General features: G+C 39.5%; 1 long non-coding RNA gene across 1 annotated transcript; it reads left to right on the top strand.

Moving 5' to 3' along the window:
- Positions 1-2,334: 2,334 nt before the first annotated feature.
- LOC138751872 (uncharacterized) lies at positions 2,335-9,195 on the top strand. Its single transcript, XR_011350237.1, has 2 exons — positions 2,335-2,430; positions 9,146-9,195. It is a non-coding gene; the product is annotated as an uncharacterized lncRNA (long non-coding RNA).
- The last annotated feature ends 10,458 nt before the right edge of the window (positions 9,196-19,653 follow it).

Genomic DNA, 19,653 nt, shown 5'->3' with positions numbered 1-19,653 from the left:
ATTTCAAAATGAATCGGCGATCATACCACTCCCTAGACGGTTCATGAATGGGACGATCTGACACCTGCATGCTGGTTCGCAAGCATTTACACTGGCACGCTAACTGGTAGATTGGCAGTTAATTACCAGGTTAAAGTGCCAGTGTGAATGGGGCTATTATAACAGACATCCCCTGGCCCTGACACTTGGTGGTCTCTCCCTCTACCTATATCTCCACTTCTGACACCTTCTGTCATACCCTAAATTTTCTGGGCCCCTCCCTAGCTTCTTTTCCCCAATATAAATGCATTTCACCTTTATTTCTTTATCTTTATCTTAGTCTTAATAAAGGATCTTGACCTAAAGCATTGACTGACCATTTCTGACCTGCTGAGCTTGTCCAGCAATTTTTGGTTTGCTCAAGATTCTGCACCCCACTCCCACACTGACCTGTCTGTCCATGGCCACAAGCAGTGTCAAACCAAGACCACACATAAATTGGAGGAGCAACACTTAATTTTCCATCTGGGTGATCTCCAACCAGATGGCATTAACAACAACTTCTCTGGTTCCTTCTAGACCTCTCCCCATTCTCCCTCTCTTCCTATCCTTCTGCCTCCTTTCCTCCAGTGCTCCACCCTTCCCTCTTCATTCACAGAGCCATTCCCTCCTCCCTCTGTTTGCCCTCCCTCCTGCCTGTGGAACTGTGCTCCACCCCCTGCCCCTTCTCCACCACCATTGTGTTCATGCACCTGGCTACAATTTGCTCATATCTTGATGAAAGGCTCATGCCTCAAGCCCAACACACTTGTTATGTATCTTTATCTTTGCTATATCACACTGGCTCTACACAAAGCCCTAAAACATCTGGACAGTAAAGATGCATTTGTCAGGATGCTCTTTATCAACTACAGTTCAGCATTTAACACTATCATCCCCTCAAAAATTATTAGCAAACTCCAAAACCTGGGGATCAACACCCCACTGTGTAATTGGATCCTGAATTTCCGCACTTTCAGACCACGCTCAGTGAGGATTGGAAAGAACATCTCCTTCACAATCTTCATCAGTACAGAGCACCAAAGGGCTGTGTTCTTAGTCCCCTGCTCTAATCACTTTACACCTACAACTGTGTGGCCCATGGTAGTGGATTGCATAAAGAAAGGTGATGAGTCAGCATACAGGAGGGAGATTGAAAACTTGGCTGGATGGTGCTTCAACCTTGCACTCAATGTCACCAGAACTAAGGGACTGATTGTTGACTTCAGGAAGGGAAAACCAGAGGTTTCCCCAGTGATCATTGGGGAAATCAGAGATGGAGAGGATGAGCAAATTAAAGTTCTCAGAGGGTCTTTCCTAGACCCAACACACTAATGGCATCATGAAGAAAGCATGTCAGCATTTCTACTTCTGTAGGAGTTTGCAGAGGTTTGATATGACAATGGAAACCCTGGCAAATTTCTACAGTTGCTTGATAGAAAGTGTGCGGACCAGCTGCATCGTGGTCTGGTATGGGAACACCAATACCCCTGAGCATAAAGCCCTCCAAAAGAAAGTGGACACAGCCTAGGATATCACAGGAAAAACCCTCCCCACCTCTGAGAACATCTACAGGGAATGCTGCCATCGGAGAGCAGCAGTAATCATCGAAGAAAAGAAAAGAATGGACTCAGTAGAATTTCTGGTGTATTTTTGTTGAATGACAACATTGTCTAACTGAATTAATGCAACCTAGATTGTATACCTAAAATGGATGAGAGGGGGGGGGGGGTGGGGGGGTGGCTTGGGAGGAGGGAGGGGGGAGGGAGAAAAAGTCACTGTAAATGTGTGGAAAAGAAAAAGTGTATATCATGGCTATTGTGATTTATGGTGTGAAAAATAAAAAATTAAAAAAAAAAAAAAGGATACACACCACACAACACATGCTCTGTTCTCATTGCTTGCCATCGGAAAGAGATATAGGTGGCACAAGACTCACACTACCAGGTTCAGGAACATATTCTACCCCTCCACTGTCAGACTCCTCAACAATAAACTCCATTTAAAGACTCTTACTTGTCCACTTTATTAGAAAAAGTTCTATCTCTATTACACATTCAGTTTGTTTACATTTCATTGTCTGTTCACAGTTCTTTATCTGTTTACATGTATACATTGTGTACAGTTTTTTTACACTACTAATAATATTACTGCTCCTACCGCAGAAAAAAGAATTTCAGAGTATTATGTGATGTCATGTATGTGCTCTCTTTGACGGCTTAGTTTCTCCAGCATTATGTTTTGATTCCATTCATTGTGTTTTACTCCTATCTGGCATTATGACACCATTTATGGAATCTTGTTTGTAGGCAACATATTTCTACTAGAATCAAAACAAAAGTTTCTAAAATGTTTTGTTGGCTGTTAACAATTTGGGAAAATCTGATAGAATGCATGAAGCATTATATAAAGGTAATTTTTATGGTTCAGATTATTTAAATATTTGATACATCATGTACTATGTTAATTTTAGTTCAAGGCCACAATCCAGAAACTAATTTCAAACCTATCATTGGTAAGTCGTTCAGTCTTGGCTATTATGTTTTTAGAGAAAGTTCTAATGGAGATAATATGAGGCTGAAGATTGAGGGACACGTTGCTAGTTCTGCACCAAAGTGCGAGAAAATCTTCATGTAAATGACATCATATGGATCCCACACCAAGCTAAAGTCTAAAAATTACTGGCTGGTCTTGGACTCATCATGGACTAATTGCAATTCCTCAACACTCTGGAATCTGACTATGAATTGGTACTATTGGACCTGGTGTGAGAACAATTATTTAATCATTTTTAATTATTTTTTGAAATCTGAATATTTTTTTTCTAAGTTTCCGAATATCAGCGACATTCACAAACCTTCAAGGCTTTAAAAGCCGGCCAAAAATTTTTAAGCATGCTCTTTTGTAGGCTGGGGCTTGATCTGGCCAACTCCCCATTTGAAGGCATTACAGTGCACAAGGTACCATCACTATGCACAACCTTGCCATTGAAATCAAGTCAGCAACAAGTTGACGAAGTTGGATCTCCCGCTGGCAGCAAGATCCTGTTAAATTTTACAGGTAAAGATAAATTATAAATGATGATTTCCACATATACTCTATGCAAAGATCTTTAAGTTTCTCTCACAAAGACTACTTGTGTAGCCAATTTAATATATTCAGAACAAAGTCGTTTCAATGATACAGTTTGCCCGCGGGCTAATACGATTCATACATAAATTTAGACTTTTTTTTTCTTTAATTCTTTGATATAAAAGTCAGATTAAATAGCCAAATTTTGAAGGTCAGAAAATTAAAATTTTAATACTGTTTTTGTGACATTCATATGTCCTTTGAAGAATTATTACTCATTAATAGCAGATTCAGTTTGCCTTTGTAGATTCTTAAAACTAGTGTAAGCTGTCACTGGAGTTAATTTGGTCACTGATCTGCATGTTGAAGCAAACTTACCAGTATAAATTGTTACAATATTAGATAGTCTGCCAATTCTGATACAGTCCTATGTCAATACAAACTTCATATGGGGATTGGTAAATGCCGGATAAGTGAAATTTCCAATTGATTGAATTCGATATACCCAGGGGTTTTACTCTAGATACATAAATCTTAAGGTGTTGGTGCCCACATTAAAGGTGCTTCAGGCGATTTCTGCTGATGGTGAATTTGTCTGCCTTATGGCAGATGAAAACAAATTTTGTGTAATATTTCACTACCTTTATTACACGTCAATAAAGTAAATGTTGGCTGTTGGAGAGAATGGGTAATTAGTGGGGTGGTCTGTTACTTCCCTGGCCTCTGTGAGCTCTTGATCCAGAGATTCAAAGTTTACAATATTATCCCAATATACCTTTGCTACTTTGAGGGGTCGTGGGCCAGAGATTCCCAAGAGTCAGTGGGAGGAGGAAGAAGACTTTAAACACATTCCTGACTTTCTGTTCCATCTTTGCTTTTGGAAATTACTATTGTCTGTAAAATATGAGCACATATTATGTGCTTCAAAATGTATGGGGGTTGTAGGTCAATTGGGGCAGCATAGGCTCATGGGCCAGAAGGGTCTGTTACCGTGCTGTATGCCTATATTTAAATTTTAAAATATTATCATTAATTGAGAACCTCTGTCCTGCCACAAAACTCATGATCGACTTGTTAACTGTGGTCCCTGCTCTCATATAGTTCTGAGCCATGGACTAACATAGCAGGCACCTCAAGGCACTGAAAGTTGTTTTCCTATTCTGTCTTCAGAAAATCCTCCAAATTCAAGTCATCAGACCGCACAAGTACAACCCGACGAAATAGCGCACCCGGTCCTCAGTGCAAAACGCGCAGACACACAACCAGACATAACACACAGAGACAAATAATACATAGGCAGGACAAGTATTCATATACAAGATAAATATTGTTTAATGAATATGAGAGCATGAGCAATTTCTTTTCCTTTGGTCGTTCAGCCTTCTTACTGCCTGCAGGAAGCAGCTGTTCCTCAGCCTGCTGGTGCTGGCTCTGATATTCCTGTATTTCTTTCCTGACAGGAACAGCTAAAAGATGGTGTGTGCAGGGTGGAAGGCATCCTTGGGTGGAAGGTGTGGAAGGGGAGAATAATTCACTGAAAGGATCATTGAACCAACATCATTATTCACTCCAAGTACACATGCCCAATCTTGAGTCCTTCATTATACTCAGTCTGCTACACTGGGCAAACCACATTGTTCACATACATAACACAAGACTCCTGAAACAAATATTCTATTCCAAGCTCTGACATGGAAAGAGAATAGCTGACAAAGAGGAAAAGATTTAAAAATTCAAAGTTATTAAAGGAGAAACTCAATAGGTCAAACAGTGTCCTTTATATAGCAAAAATAAAAATACATAACTGACATTTTCGGCTTGAGCCTTTCATCCAGTTATGGAAAATTGTCAGCTGGCATCCGAATAAAAGGGTAAGAAGGGGAGGGGGAGGTGTGGTCACAAAAGCAGGAGGTAATAGGTAAAGAGGGAAGGGAGGGTACAGCAGCAAGCAAGGGGAGGAGGGGTGTCCAGGTGAATAGAGAGGTAAGGGGATGGAGAGCTGATGGGGGAAGGGAAGGAAGGAGGAAAGGAGAGCAGGTTAGCAGAAACCGGAGAAGTCGGTGTTAATGTCAACTGGCTGGAGAGTGCCTAGATGGAAAATCAGGTGTTGTTTCTCCAATTTATGGGTGGTCTTGGTGGAATAGTACACAAGGCCATGGACAGACATGTGAGTACGTGAGTGTGAAGCAGAACTGAAATGTTGTCAATGGTGCAGACAGAACACCTTTGCTAAGTACTTCTTTGCTAAGAAGTACTTAGCAAAGCGATCTCACAGTCTGCACTTAGTCTCTCTGATGCAGAGAAGGCCACAGAGGATGAGGAAAATCATGAAGTGTTGCTTCACTTGAAAGGCTTCCTTGGGGCTCCGGACTGTAGTGAGGAAGGAGGTGTGGGAGCAAGAGTTGCATCTCCTGGGGTGGGGGGGGGGGAGAATTGGTGGGGAGGGATGAGTGCACGAGGGAGTCATAGAGGGAGTAGTCTCTATGGAAGCCAGAGAGGGGAGGAGAGGGCAGATGTGTCTGTTAGTGGTATCCTGATGTAAGTGCCATAAATTCTGGAGGATAATGTGTTGGATGCAGAGACTGGTGGAGTGGTAGGTAAGGACAAGGGAAATCCTGTGGTTTGTTGCATTTGGGGATGAAGGGGGCCAGAGCAGATGAGCAGGAAATGGAGGAGATGTGTGTGAGGGCTGAGTTGATGGTGATGGATGGAAAGCTAAGTTTGTGGAAGAAGGCCAACGTTTCAGAAGATCTGGACTGGAAGACCTCATCTTGGGAACAAATGTGACAGAGACAGAGAAAGTGAGAGAAAGGAGTTGAATCCTTGCAAGGGACAGGGTGTGAGGAAGTGTAGTTGTGGGAGTTAGTGGGTTTGTAATATATGTCAGTGGAAAGCTTGTCTCCCGAGATGGAGACAGAGACATCCAAAAAGGGGAGAGTGTTGTCAAAAATGGACCAGGTGTGTTTGAGATTGGGGTAGAAGTTGTCCATGAAGTGAATGAAGTTGACAAGCTCATTGGGTGCATGAGGCAGCCCAAATGTAGTCATCAATAAAACAAGAAGAGTTGAGGGGCCTTACCTGTGTAGGCTTGTAGCATGGATTGCTCCACGAAGTCCACAAACAGGCAGGCCTGTGAATACTCATGGTTACTCCTTTGATTTGGATAAAGTGAGATGAGTTAAAGGAGAAGTTATTTGGAGTGAGGACAAGTTCTGCCAGGAGAAGGAGGGTGATGGGAGAGGGTGACTGGTTAGATTTCTGGTCCAGAAAGAAGCAAAGTTCTTTTAATTTTTTGTGTGAGGTAGAAGGGGATTGGACATCCATCATGAAGATGAGGTTGTCTAGTTCGGGGAATCTGAAGTCATTGAAGAGATGGAGGGCATGTGCAGTATCATGGATGTAGGTGGGGAAGGATTAGACCAGAGGAGAAAAGATAGACTCAAGGTAAGATGAACCTAGTTCGGTGGGTCAAGAGCAAACGGAAACAATGGGTCAACCCGGATGGTTGGGTTTATGCATCTTGGATTAAAAAGATCGAAACAAGCAATGCGGGGATAGGAGATAATGAGGTTGAAGGCCATGGGAGGAAGAGATTCAAAGACATGCCCAAAGCCACCTTTCACTTCCCGTTGACTCTTGACAATCTCTGATTCAGGACCACAATGTAAGCTGAGGAATTACCAGACCATCAGATATAAGCAATGATACTATTTATTTGCAACTGAAGCTCATCTCCATTGAATTTTTGGATCAAGTTGGGATACTGTCTGACCCCTGAGACGTATTTATTTTTTTAGTTTGGATATAGCCTTCAAAACCACATCTGAGGTCTTGGTCTTCAGGTACCATATTCCTCAATTGATCAAATGAGTCTCAACATGAGCCATTATTATTACAGGGTATGATGAACAGCAGGGAAAGATTAGTAGAGGATTTTTGCCTTGCAGATGTTGAGTAGAAAGCCATTTTTTTCCATGAAGGCAGTGACGATGACTTGGAGCTGACCTCTGAGCATGTGCAAGTTCAACTATCATTCTGTTATAGATCTGCTGATTTATATTAAAGCTTGCATGTCATTGTGGAGCAAATATAAAAAGATACTTTTTTCAGAAAGGTGAATTTGAAGTGGGCATTTCCCTATTAGTCGAGTGAAAGGTTTTTTTTATCAGATTCGAAAGGGCCATGAATAGTGGTTATTGTTCCCTGCACTTTTCTTTGAAGTTGCACTATATGCCCAGCAATGCAGAAGGGCTCAGAAAGTGGCAAACCCAGCCAGGTCCATCACGGGCACTGACCTCCTGTCTACTGAAGACATGTATGAAAGATGCTGCCTCAGGAAGGTAACCAACATGGTTGGCATAGAGGTTGGCATAGTGGTTAGCGCAATGCCTTTACAGCACCAGCGATCAAATTCTGCGCTATCTGTAAGGAGTTTGTATGTTCTTCCTATGGGTTTTCCACAAAGGGGCTCTGGTTTCCTCCCACCATTCAAAATGTACGGTGTAGGTTAATTGGGTGTAAATTGGGCGGCACAGACTTGTGGGCCGAGGTAGACTTTTACTGTGTTATAGGTCTATATTTAAATTTAAAACATAAACATCATAAGGATCCCCATCACCCCCAGACACAATCTCTTCTCATTGCTACAGGGCTGCCTCTTTTTGGGCCACACCTCACAACACCTCCAGGCTAGAGGAGCTGAAAGGACTGCCCCAAAGTCTGCCCTGATGAAGACACTTGGTTTCCATAATAAGAAAACCAGGACTAGTTTCTTGAGAATGATCAGGAGATAAGGTAGCTAATAAAATATCTGGTGGAGGCAGAAACAGTAACAAAATTTAGAGGCATGTTGACTGGAACTTGAATGAGCAGAGCACAGAGAGATACAAAATTACCACAGGCAAATGGGATTAGTGTAGAGAGGCGTGATGATCAGCAAAGACACAGTGGGCTAAATGGAATATATTATACTATTCTATAACTATGACAAACAATAGGCATTCTCGGACTGGAAGCACCTATAGGGTAAAGAACCAGCTTTATGATTTCAGATTCAGATTTATCATCAGAATGCATAGATGACATCATGTACAACCCTGAGATTATTTTTTCTGAAGGGGCGAAGCAGAATGACTACTTATTGGAAGTGCAAAAAAAAAACTGATTCAAGGTAAACAAACTGACTGCAAAAGCAGGAGTCCTTAAATGAGTCACTGATTGAGTTTGTCATTGAGGAGTCTGATGGTGGAGGGGTAGCAGCTGTACCTGAATCTAGTGGTGCAAATTCTGTGGCACCTATACCTCTTTCCTCATGGTCGCAGCAAGAGCAGAGCGTGTGCTGGGTGGTGTGGATCAAGGGTAAAGAACCAGCTTTTTAGGCATCTGAGTGCAGAGGTTGCCTTGTAGCAAGTTGCAGTTCATTGTTTAATAACCTAGAAACCTACCAATGTGATATTGAATATTCTACAACAATATCCTCTTTAGTACCTGGTCATTGACTTGATATTTTCAGCCTTTTACGTAATGTTGACAAGAATATATATGTGATGATTTTTTTTTTAGATATACAGTACAGTAATAGGCCTTCTGGCCCATGAACCCATAGTGCCTAATTACGCCCAATTAGCCTAGATGCCTGGTACCATTTTGAATGGTGGGAGGAAACCGAAGCACCCGGAGGTAACCCATGCAGTCACGGGGAGAAAGTATAAACACCTTACAGATAGCAGTGGATTAGAACTCCTGTTGCTGGCGCTGTAACAGTGTTGCGCTAACCACAATGTTAACCGTGAAATATCATTGACCTAAAACTCTCTCCACAGATTCTGCCTGACCTGCCTGTGCTTGCAGTGTGTTCCGTTTCCATTTTACATGAATCTGTTTCAGTAAAATGCTGTACATTTTTTTTAGTTTTGAAGTCTGCAGCAGCCTAAACATGCTGATTTGGATTTCATGGCCAGGAGTCTGTCTACCACAGTCAGTAATCTATTCTCCCTCAGTGAAAATTATAGGCATCTCTGATTCAAAGTTGTATTTTCCCTTTATTCTCTTTCAGGGAATCTCCTCAAGCGATGTGGGATAAATTATAAGATTTAAAACATAAAAGCGTCTGTTTCCTGAAACATAAATTGAAAAAAAATTTAAAAAGAAGCATTGGGCCTGGAAATAAGAGAGAGAAAACAACCAACATTATAAAAGATCACAAGAATTGGGGAAAAGTGGTTTATACTAAGGTAACAGGAAAACACTTCAAGTAAAAAAAATTAGGCATTTGTGATGTGAGATGCCTTTGGATCATATGTTTAAAATTCCACTTCAAACAGCATTGAGGCCCTCAGATCCTCAATCACTGTAATAACTAGAGAAGCTTACAGATTTAAGTCTTTCTTTTAAATTAGTTGCAAAACAGACATTAGCTGATTTATTTGTTTTACATAAAGTTCCTTTTTGTTCACTGTGGATTTGGATCGAATTGTATTCCAAGTATCCCAAGGCAGTGGAAGCCCGATGTCAATGTCACAAGGCAATTAAAATTCCTTGAGAACAATGCCACAGATGCAGAATATAGGGTTGCTAAACAAAACCTGCAAACAATGAAACAGTGTATGTTATAACTTTTGGTCATTCAAGTAATTTCTTGATATTGGTTAGTTAAAACAGCTAGCTTAACTAAGTGATACATTATAATTGTAGTACACTTTTTTTTTTACTCAGAGAACTGATTTCAGAGTTATTCTCATGTGGGCGAGGCAGAATTACCACCTATTGCTAGTCCAAAAAAACGGTAAACAATGTACACATGTAAACAAATACAGAACTCTAAACTGATAATGAATATAAACAAACTGACTGGAACTTTGCTAGGGTTTCTAGTGTCATTCCCAACCTCTACACACTCTTAAGGAAGTAGAATTGCTGACCTGCTTTCTTCATGAATCCATTAATGTGCTGGGTCCAGGAAAGATCCTCTAAGATAGTGATTACCAAAAACTTAAATTTGCATTATATAACATTGAGTGAGCTCATAGCTTGTGACTGCCCAACTTTACTACTTCCAGAATATTTTCAAATTAAAGTACCGTTTTTAAAAGTTAGAATTATGTTCTAATGTGTGTGTGTAGCAAGTGGTGAAGGCAAAAGCAGACTTTCATAATGAAATCGACCATTGTCTTCAATTACCCAGCACAGCTTTGGTTGATTGAAGGAAATGGTATTTGAAGGTCAAAGGCAAACAACATCCATGGTCTGCTGGTCATCAATAATCCCTGCCCTCGTTTATGTTTCTGAAATCTGGGTTACTGCAGTAACTATCTAAAATCATTTGAAAGATGACATCAAGGCTGTCTCCACAAATTCCTCCAAAATTAGTGTGATAATGAAGAATGCCATTGTCCTCTCCAAGGACAACATCCTCAGTACTGAGTTAAACAAGAAAATCTGCAGATGCTACTATTTAGTGCAGAACACAAACGTGCTGGAGAAACTCGCCAGATCAGCAACAGCCCTGGGAATTAAAGGATAATCAATGTTTCGAAATGTTATGGATGCTGTGGGATCTGCTGAGTTTCTCCAGTCATTTTGTATACTTGCATACACAGTGCTGAGGCACTCAGTATACTCTGTCACCTCCATCAGGTAGGCCACATTGTTTGCATGCCCAAAACCACAGTTACAAAATGAGCATCCTATTCTGACCTCTGTCGTGAGAAGGTATTTCCAGACTGACAGAGGAATATCTTCAAGGATGTGCTCAAAATCTCCTTGAAAAAGTGAAATTTCCCATTGATTCCTGCAAATCACATGTCCAACCGAAGTGGAGAAGGAGCATATGGAGTGGGGTAGTGAGATTTGAGCCCCTGTATCTTGAGTGCACATGACATCACAAACTATGACCCACACTCTGCCCCAATGTCAAAATCTGAAATTCCCACTTTGGCCTTATTACACACACAAATTGGAGTGAAGGCCTTATCCTGAGAAATTGTCTTAGAAGATAGATGAGTGAATAATCATCTTGTACATTTGTATTCATTTATCAGACCTCTATTTTGATACAAAATAACTTTATTGCTTGCTATCATTGATTATGCCATTTTCAGATTATGGACATGATAAGAGTTCAATATATACAGTAAAACCTCATTAGAATGTGGTAGTTGGGATCCAAGATTTCATACCGCATTACAGCTGAGTTGCAGAAAAGATGCATATATGTCAGAGTGCCCACAGATAATCAAACCCAAATATTACTAGTTTTCGAAGAATCCACTCTCGGTATCTAACAATTTCAAAGAAAGAAAGAGCATTCTTTTAATATTGGGATTCTGAATTTTAATCAACTTATTTGCAAAATTTTGGGTCCAGAGACACCCGCGCTATAAGCGATTCTGCAGATTAACGAATCACGTTTTAACAAGGTTTCAGAGTATAAGGATGTCAGTTAACATATTTTAAATCCCCTAGCAAGTGTTGGTATGATGAGGTGAGAGTAGTTTGTGCCAAATATATAGTGTTCTCATTTGATACACAGCAGTTTATGACTTTGGCTTCAGGCGAATTAACAAAGCCATAAAGATCATTAATACAGCAAAGAATAAAATTAAAATCAGTGAGATGATGGCATTTACTAGAAAATTTACTGTTAAAAGAACTATGAGGGATTAATCAGGAAAACAATACTAACAACTGAATGTTGATTGTTTAATCTGGCAATTTAACTGCATGTTTCTTTCTTTTTAAGATATTTTATTGAAGTTTGCAAAATAATACAAAAATTAAACAATAAAATTATATATTGAAATACAAATTACAAGAATTAAAAAAAACATGCCCATTAATTTAAAAACATGACCATGATACAAGGTTGGAAAAAACCTAATGTGTGGATATCAAGTGACAACAACTTGGAAATAGACAGCTCAGCATCGAAGTGTATAACAACCCTAAAACTTAAGATTGTGGTAATGGTCCATAAAAGGGCCTCATGTCTTTAGAAAATTAGTATTTGAATCTTTAATGAATTATCTAATTTTTTTCCTAAACTTAAACAAGACATAATGTCATTTAACCATTGTGTGTGTGTAGGTGGAGTATTATCTTTCCATTTAATCAAAATTGCATGCCTAGCTATCAATGATGTAAAAGATCAAATTCGGTTTTGAGTTGAAGTCAGTAAAATGTCATAGTCTTGAAGTGATCCTAAAAGAGCAATTTAACCTTAAGAATCACCAATAATGTTTGAAAAATCTTTCAAAAATTTTTCTAAACTGTGGCAAATCCAAAACATGTGAATCAAAGAAGCCTCGGGAATTTTACATTTGTCATATTGAGGGCTTATATGAGTAAAAACAAGATAATTTAACTTTAGACATATGTAATCTATGGACCACTTTAAATTGCAATAGCAATGTTATGCGCAAAGAGAGGTCGCATTAATCAGATTACAAATGGAATCCCAAACCACATCAGAGAATGAAAGATTCAAATCCTGCTCCCAGTCTCTCTTGATCTTAAATAACGAGGCCATTCTTAAATCAAGCAAATTGTTACAAATAAGTGATATTGAACCTTTATGAGAAAGTTATAAATCAAAAAGTAAATCAAGAATATTTGCCTTGGGAATACTTCTTTGTTGGCAATTTTAGGATCCTTTTTTTTAATCTTCCTCTTCATCCGTTAACTGATTAAACCAATATTTAAACAGAGTTTGAGAATATGGGCACAATTTAGAAGGGATTTTTTGAATTTCAGAATTATTCCCTTGCTAGTCCTATTATATCTTTTTCCACCTTTGTTGAAGGATACAGTTTTTAATGAGTGGCACAAATGGGGCTTTAAATGTTTCAAAGAACTTTTATTTAAAATAATTTTGCTTCTTTTCAACAATTAGTGGTAAAATTTAACTTACCAAAATGCATTTTTTAAAATATTTACAAATGAGATATTTTGTTCAATCTCAGATCCATGACTTTCCACAAATTCCCGAGGCAAATATTTTTGATTTACAATTGCACGTTTAATGCACAAAAACATCTTTAATAATGGCTGCAGATGACATAATCATAGGAAACCAACTCAGAGCAAGCCAAAGCCAAATGGAGACTTCAAAAATTGACATTACTTTTACAGTCATCAAACGTTTCATTCCAAACTGATTTTAAGGCTAGATTCTGAAATATGGATGACAAAATTCTTGGCTGCTAAATGACCAATTTCTTTGGAGTTGGAATCCATGACTCTCTAATTCTATAAGCCTTGAATTTGAAAAACTTAGTGTGGATTGATTCTTTTAAATTATGTCCATTGTACAGTATACCAAATGATGGAGAAACAAGGAGCTGAAACAAAGTGTCTAAATCATTCAAGTGTTGCACTGGAAACTTTCTAAACAGTGTTGAAGGCCAGGGAGCAATTAGTCTCTGTAGTGTTAGAGTGGTAGTAATCCTCCTGACTGCTAGAGGGAGTCAGAAACTAGTTTGTTGCAGCTCAATTGGATTCAAGATGGATGTCTTGACACAGTCATTAATGAGTTCTATAGCTAATAAAATACAGTTATTTTAAAAGAACCCAAATTTCTTTATTAAAATAAAATAAATACCTCAGGGCACCAGGAATATGCATGGAACTAGGAGTAAGCATGATACCAGGTGTGGAAGAAATATCAGGAGTGTGTAGAGTATGTATCAGTCAATAACAGAAGAGAAATAGAGAATGTAAGGCACCTGATGCTGTCAATTAGACTGGAAATGTCGACCACAAGTGGAGGTTGTTCAAACAAAGATTTATGCAGTACATGCAAGCCATTGGACTCGATAGCAAACCTGATGCATGGAAGATTACACAGCTACTTGCTGTGGTAAGACCTCAAGCACTAGAGATTTTCAATCCATTAGTTTTTGCCAGGGCAAGTTCGACAGGTTGTCCAGATGTTTGATGAACACTGCTCACCAAATAAAAATGAAACTTTCTAAAGGTACATGTTTCACTCACACATGCAGCTGCTTTTTTTTTTAATGGTCTTTAAATTAAAAGCAAGAACATACAATTTTGGATCACTTCAAGATTCAATGATCCATGATCAAACTGTGTTGGGATTATTATAAGTAAGTGTGAGAGAGGTTGCTGCAAGAGGCAAAACTCGCCTCAACTGGAGCTTTGAAGATATGCCATACCAGTGAATTAGCTCTGCAGCATGCATGCAAAAAAGTTTGGTGAGAATGCAAAAGCCTGTGTAAATGAAAGCATAGCCATAGCCACAGTGTGTGTCCACACACACAAACAAAAAGTGAAATAGAGGAAACAACAAAAATGTGGAGAGACATTCAATTGCAAATGATGTGGCGCTCAACATGCACCAAAACAATGCACCACCTGTGGAAAAGTCTGTAATCAGTGCAAAGAACATAATCACTATGCAAAGCAATGTTTTTCCAAAGGGAAACAAAACAGAACTAAAAGTGTGTACACATGGATAACATGATTTTCTGGAGATCCACACAAGAACAACACAATAAGAGACTCATCAAAGTGCGACAACACACCCAGAAGTATGAATTAAAGTTAAACAAAGAAAATGTCAGTTGATGTGAAGGAAATCACCTTTCTGGGAGACAAACTGTCAGAGGCAGGTATGAAGCCAGACAAGAGCAAGGTGAAAGACATTTTAGAGATGCCCAGACCCACTGACAAAAAAAGGCCATATTGAGGGTACTGGAAATGATTAATTTTATTGGTAAATTCATGCCAAACCCGTCATTCAAAACAATGTACCTAAGGATGTTCTTACAGGACAACTGTGAATTAAAGTTGACAGCCAACCACAAGGAAGAATGAGGACGACTGAAGACCATTCTAACTACAGAACTACAGAATGATAAAACTGCAACATTATGGCTTTGAATTGGTGTTCACACTAGGGAAATCTATTGCGTTAGCTGATGCATTAAACAAGGCAATGACGCAGAGTGAAGCACACAATGAGAGTTCCACGGAGGCTGATATGAATCTCCCTATGAACCTTATTACTGAATCTTCTTCCTGTATCTAACATGCAATGCAAGCAGATTGCAGCTGAAACAGAAAAGGACACAGTTCTACAGAAGGTCGTCAAGAATCTGAATCAAGGATGGCCTAGAGGTGAATGTCAGCCATACTACAACATCAGAGCTGAGCTGAACGTAGTCAATGGGCTTCTACTCAGACACTGCAGAATTGTCATTCTTCGATCACTGTGAAAAGAGATGCTGAAAAGGGGGCATGAGTGGAAAACTGCTGTTTATTGGCCAAGGATAAATGCTGACAATGACAGAAAGGTTTCAAGCTGTGAGACCTGTTTGAAACATTGAACAAAGCAGGCAAAGGAACCCATGATAATAAATCACATACCAGAACCATGGCAGAAATTGGGACTGATTTGTTCCACATGGATGAAAATAATTACTTGCTGCTTATTGATTATCTATTGAACTATCCAGAGATTGTGCTGCTTCCTAATGTGTCTGCTGTTTATGTGATCAAGTATATGAAATCAATCTTTGCAAGACATAGGATTCCTCAAATTGTCTACAGAGACAATGGCCATGCTATAGCTGTAGAGAATTCCAGAACTTTGCAGAAGAGTAAGATTTTCGACATGTGACTTCAAGTCCTCTGTATCCACAGTCAAAAGGAGTTCACGTAGTTAAACAGTTGCTCAATAAAACTCTAGACAGTGGCTCAGATCCATATCTAGCTCTATTGAGTAACAGAGCTTCACCACTTGAACATGGCATGTTAGCCACTGAGCTTCTGATGGGAGATACCCCTCACTTGCCTACTCTTCAGACCCAAACAAGAACAAAGATGTCGAACGGAAACAAAAGCATCTGCAAGAGAGATAAAAAGCTAATTATGACAACTTAGCAAGAAGCTTAGGGCCACTGGCACAATATGACACAGCGAGACTCAGAGATTCCAACCCCTGGGATAAAAAGGCCACTGTTCTGGAGGAAGTAAATCCAAGATCCTACACTGTCAGAACAGAGGATGGTCAAATACTAAGGAGGAATCAAAAGAACCTATGGAAAACATGTGACACTGCAGGAACAGGCCAATGCAGAAGATCCAGCCTGCATAGAAACAGCGAAAGATAGATAGTAGTGGACCAGCAGAGCTGACACAAACGCCTGCGTTAAGAAGATCCACATGCACTATAAAAGCACCTGACAGACTAAAAGAAAAAGACCTGCACACTTAAAAAGTTTGTGCTGCTGATGTTGTGGGTTATGATTGTGTTGAAATTTAAATTCAAATGAATACTGTATTAATATGTCATATTGTTAGATTAAACATCTCAAGCAAAGGGGATATAGTGATAGAATGCAAGTGATCTGCCTGACTGCTAGAGGGAGTTGGAGATTAGTTTGTTACAGCTCATTTGGATTCACAATGGATACCACCACATGGTCGTGAATGAGTTCTATAGGTAATAGAATAGAGTTATTTTAAAATAACCCATTTCTTCATGGCAATCAAAGAAACATCACAGTTACATGGTGCAATCCACAAAGGAGAAATAGCCTTGAAGAGAAGATGATTGTCACAATATTGCATTTACAGCAAAAGACTGATAATGTTTAAGTTAAATTGAATTCAATGTCTGATGACCATAAATGTGAAGTTTGTTTTTGACAGGAGCAAGCTCTTTTTAAACACTAATTTACCACAACATCTTTTCATTTGTATCTTTGATGACAATTGAATATATCTGGAAATTAATACTGGAAGCATCAGGAAGGATAAGTGTAGTATTTACGGGCCAGAAAAAAAGAGCCTGGTTGCTAGTTATTCATTGACCAAAATATAGTCATTGTACTTGGTGATATACTGTTACCCAGGAGCTGTTTTCCAGGATCTCATGCTTCCTCTGAAGCTAAAGCTTTGGGCCATGAGCAGTGGAATTCAAATTTTGAGAGGGTCTCCTCATTTTCAGCATGTTTTCAATTTAATTTTAAATTTAGAGAGGCAAATTCGGCCCTACGAGTCCATGCTGCCCAATTTACCCTCCATGAACCTATAGCCCGGTTCACTTCTGAAAGGTGGGAGGAAACTGGAGCCCCCGGAGAAAACTCACGCAGACACAGGGAGAACGTACAAGCTCCTTACAGACAGTGGGAGATTTGAACCCAGATCTGGCCCTGCTCACTGGCACTGTAAAAGTGCTGCACTGACCACTACTTAAACTGTGCTGTCCGTGTTTGTAATTAGAAGCTTCAGTCTCATTTTGTCCTCCTCCAGGTGCAGGGAGGATGTGCAGGAAAATATTCACTGGCTTGAAACTGAGGTGTCCAGATCAAGTCCCAGTGAGAGCAGTCATGTTAAAGCTGTTTGTGCTGTAGCTCCTTCTGTATGAAATAATAGGCTGTTAAAACCAGCTTGGCAGAAAATGAACCTGTTATCCTTGATAGTCCTTCAAGACAAAAATATTACTTAAATGTATTTGATATAAGTAAAAGCCATCTCTTCTCACTTGAATGCACATTGTTTTGCTAAATGTGTATTAAAAATAGAAAAAAGCTGTGGTGAACCAGACCTCTCCATTATCAAACTGGCATCCGTAGTTGTGGGCCCCCACAAGACGGGAGCTCCTGGAGGCCGTGGGGTTGGGGGGGGGGGGGGCAACAAAAAACTCTGGGAGGCGCAACACTTCAGAGGTCGGGTGATCGTGATAGCTCACTAACTGTAATTAACTAAACTCCTGCGAAGATCCCATCAAATAGTTCTGTTGGTTCAACTCACAGACAACTTCTGCTGTACTTTATTAATTGCAAAGCAACATTATTCAAGGAGACGCAGATGGTAAGCCAGATATGAAATGAAAAGGACATTTTTATCATTATATTCAAGGATTGTAAATTTCAGGGAAAAAGAATAAAAATAGTCCGTAATAAGATGCTTAAATAAGCATTCATTCTAAGAGACTGAATAATTAGATTAATCAAATGTTATCATGCACATCATTACCTTTATCCATTAGCTGATTGTTGAGAGAAGTGGTACATTTACTCTCTGGTAATATACATGTTCTGGCCAAATCCTTCCTGGCCAAAAAAAAGTGCTCCTTACAAATATGGCAAAGCACGATACATGTGGCAACCACATGCAGAACAAATGTGTATTTGATCTTGAGGCATCTCAAAAGGATTTGCCACTGAATTTTCAGCTGACCAAAGGTGAACTCTTTGACCATCTTTCCACTGAGCAAGCAGCTACTTAAATGCCCTTTGTTAAGGGCCCAGGGATTCTTTGGTGAAGAGCTTCTACAACCATGGCAACAACAAAAAAAAGATGCTATTTTGAGTGCTGCACATCAATATTAAAAAAAAAGTAAATTTTGAATTATGTGGAAACTGTGCAATGGACAGGCACATTCAATTATTTCAAGATCTGCCTGGGAAGGATGGATAATTACCATCAATATTTGCCATTGATTTTACTTTCAAAAATTATTTCACTTTTTTTCCAGTCTTACAGTTTAATCAGAGCAGTCAATGAGAAACATTAGAAATTGGATGGACCCTGTGCCAATTCTGCTAATTTTTAAGACCACAGTTGGTGCCAAACCTTGTTAATTTTACTGCCCAATCCCTAGATTCTATTAATATTCAAAAATAAATTGATCTCAGCCTTGTTTGTATTCAATGACTGCTCAACCCTAGTCATGAAAAATTCTAAAAATATAGAAGGCTTTTGTATTAGGAAATTTCTCCTTATCTCAGTTCAAAGTGAGTGACACCAGATAAATGGAAAGAGAGCCAAGAAAATCAAAGGAGTTAGGTGGAGGAAGATGAGTCACACAAGATTGAGTGGGTGTTGATGCATTCACAAAGAAGGCTCGCCAGCGGCTCTACTTTGTGGGATGTTTGAGGAGATTTGGGATGTCACCAAAGACACTCAAAAACTTCTACAGGTGTATGGTGGAGAGCATTCTGGCTGGTTACATCACTGTCAATGTTCAGGACAAGAAAAGAAACTCCAGAGAGTTGTTAATTTGACCTGCGACATCACAGGCACCACACTTCACTTCATCAAGGACATCTACAAGAGATGGTGTTTTAAGAAAGCAGACTCTATCCTCAAGGACCCCCACCACCTAGGCAATGCCCTCTTCACTCTGCTACAATAGGGAAAATGGTACAGGAGTCTGAGGATGAGCACTCAACAGCTTAAGGACAGCTTCTTTCCTGCTGTCATCAGATTCCTTAATGATCAGTGAACCAAAGACACGGCCTTTGTTTTTTGATTTCTCATCCACTATTTTTATTTATTTTTGTAAGGTAGTTTATATAAATGTTTGCAGTGTGATACTTCTGCAAAACAATGAATTTCAGGATTTGTACATGTCAATAAATTCTGATTCCGATTAGAAGATAAAGGCATCCAGTGCTGGAAGGTGATGAGAGAAGAAGGTGAAAATGATGGCATTAAAAATTATCAGATGGAACTGAGGGAGGCAGAGGGGAAGATAGTGGAAGAACCACTGAGGGTGGAGGGGGAATGATGAGAATGGTGGGGGGCTGGGTTAGG

This window comes from Narcine bancroftii, chromosome 1 (genome assembly GCF_036971445.1).
Source record: "Narcine bancroftii isolate sNarBan1 chromosome 1, sNarBan1.hap1, whole genome shotgun sequence".
Taxonomy (NCBI): Eukaryota; Metazoa; Chordata; class Chondrichthyes; order Torpediniformes; family Narcinidae; genus Narcine; species Narcine bancroftii.
Note: the sequence above shows the minus strand (reverse complement) of the source record. Positions and strands in the feature narration are given on the sequence as shown.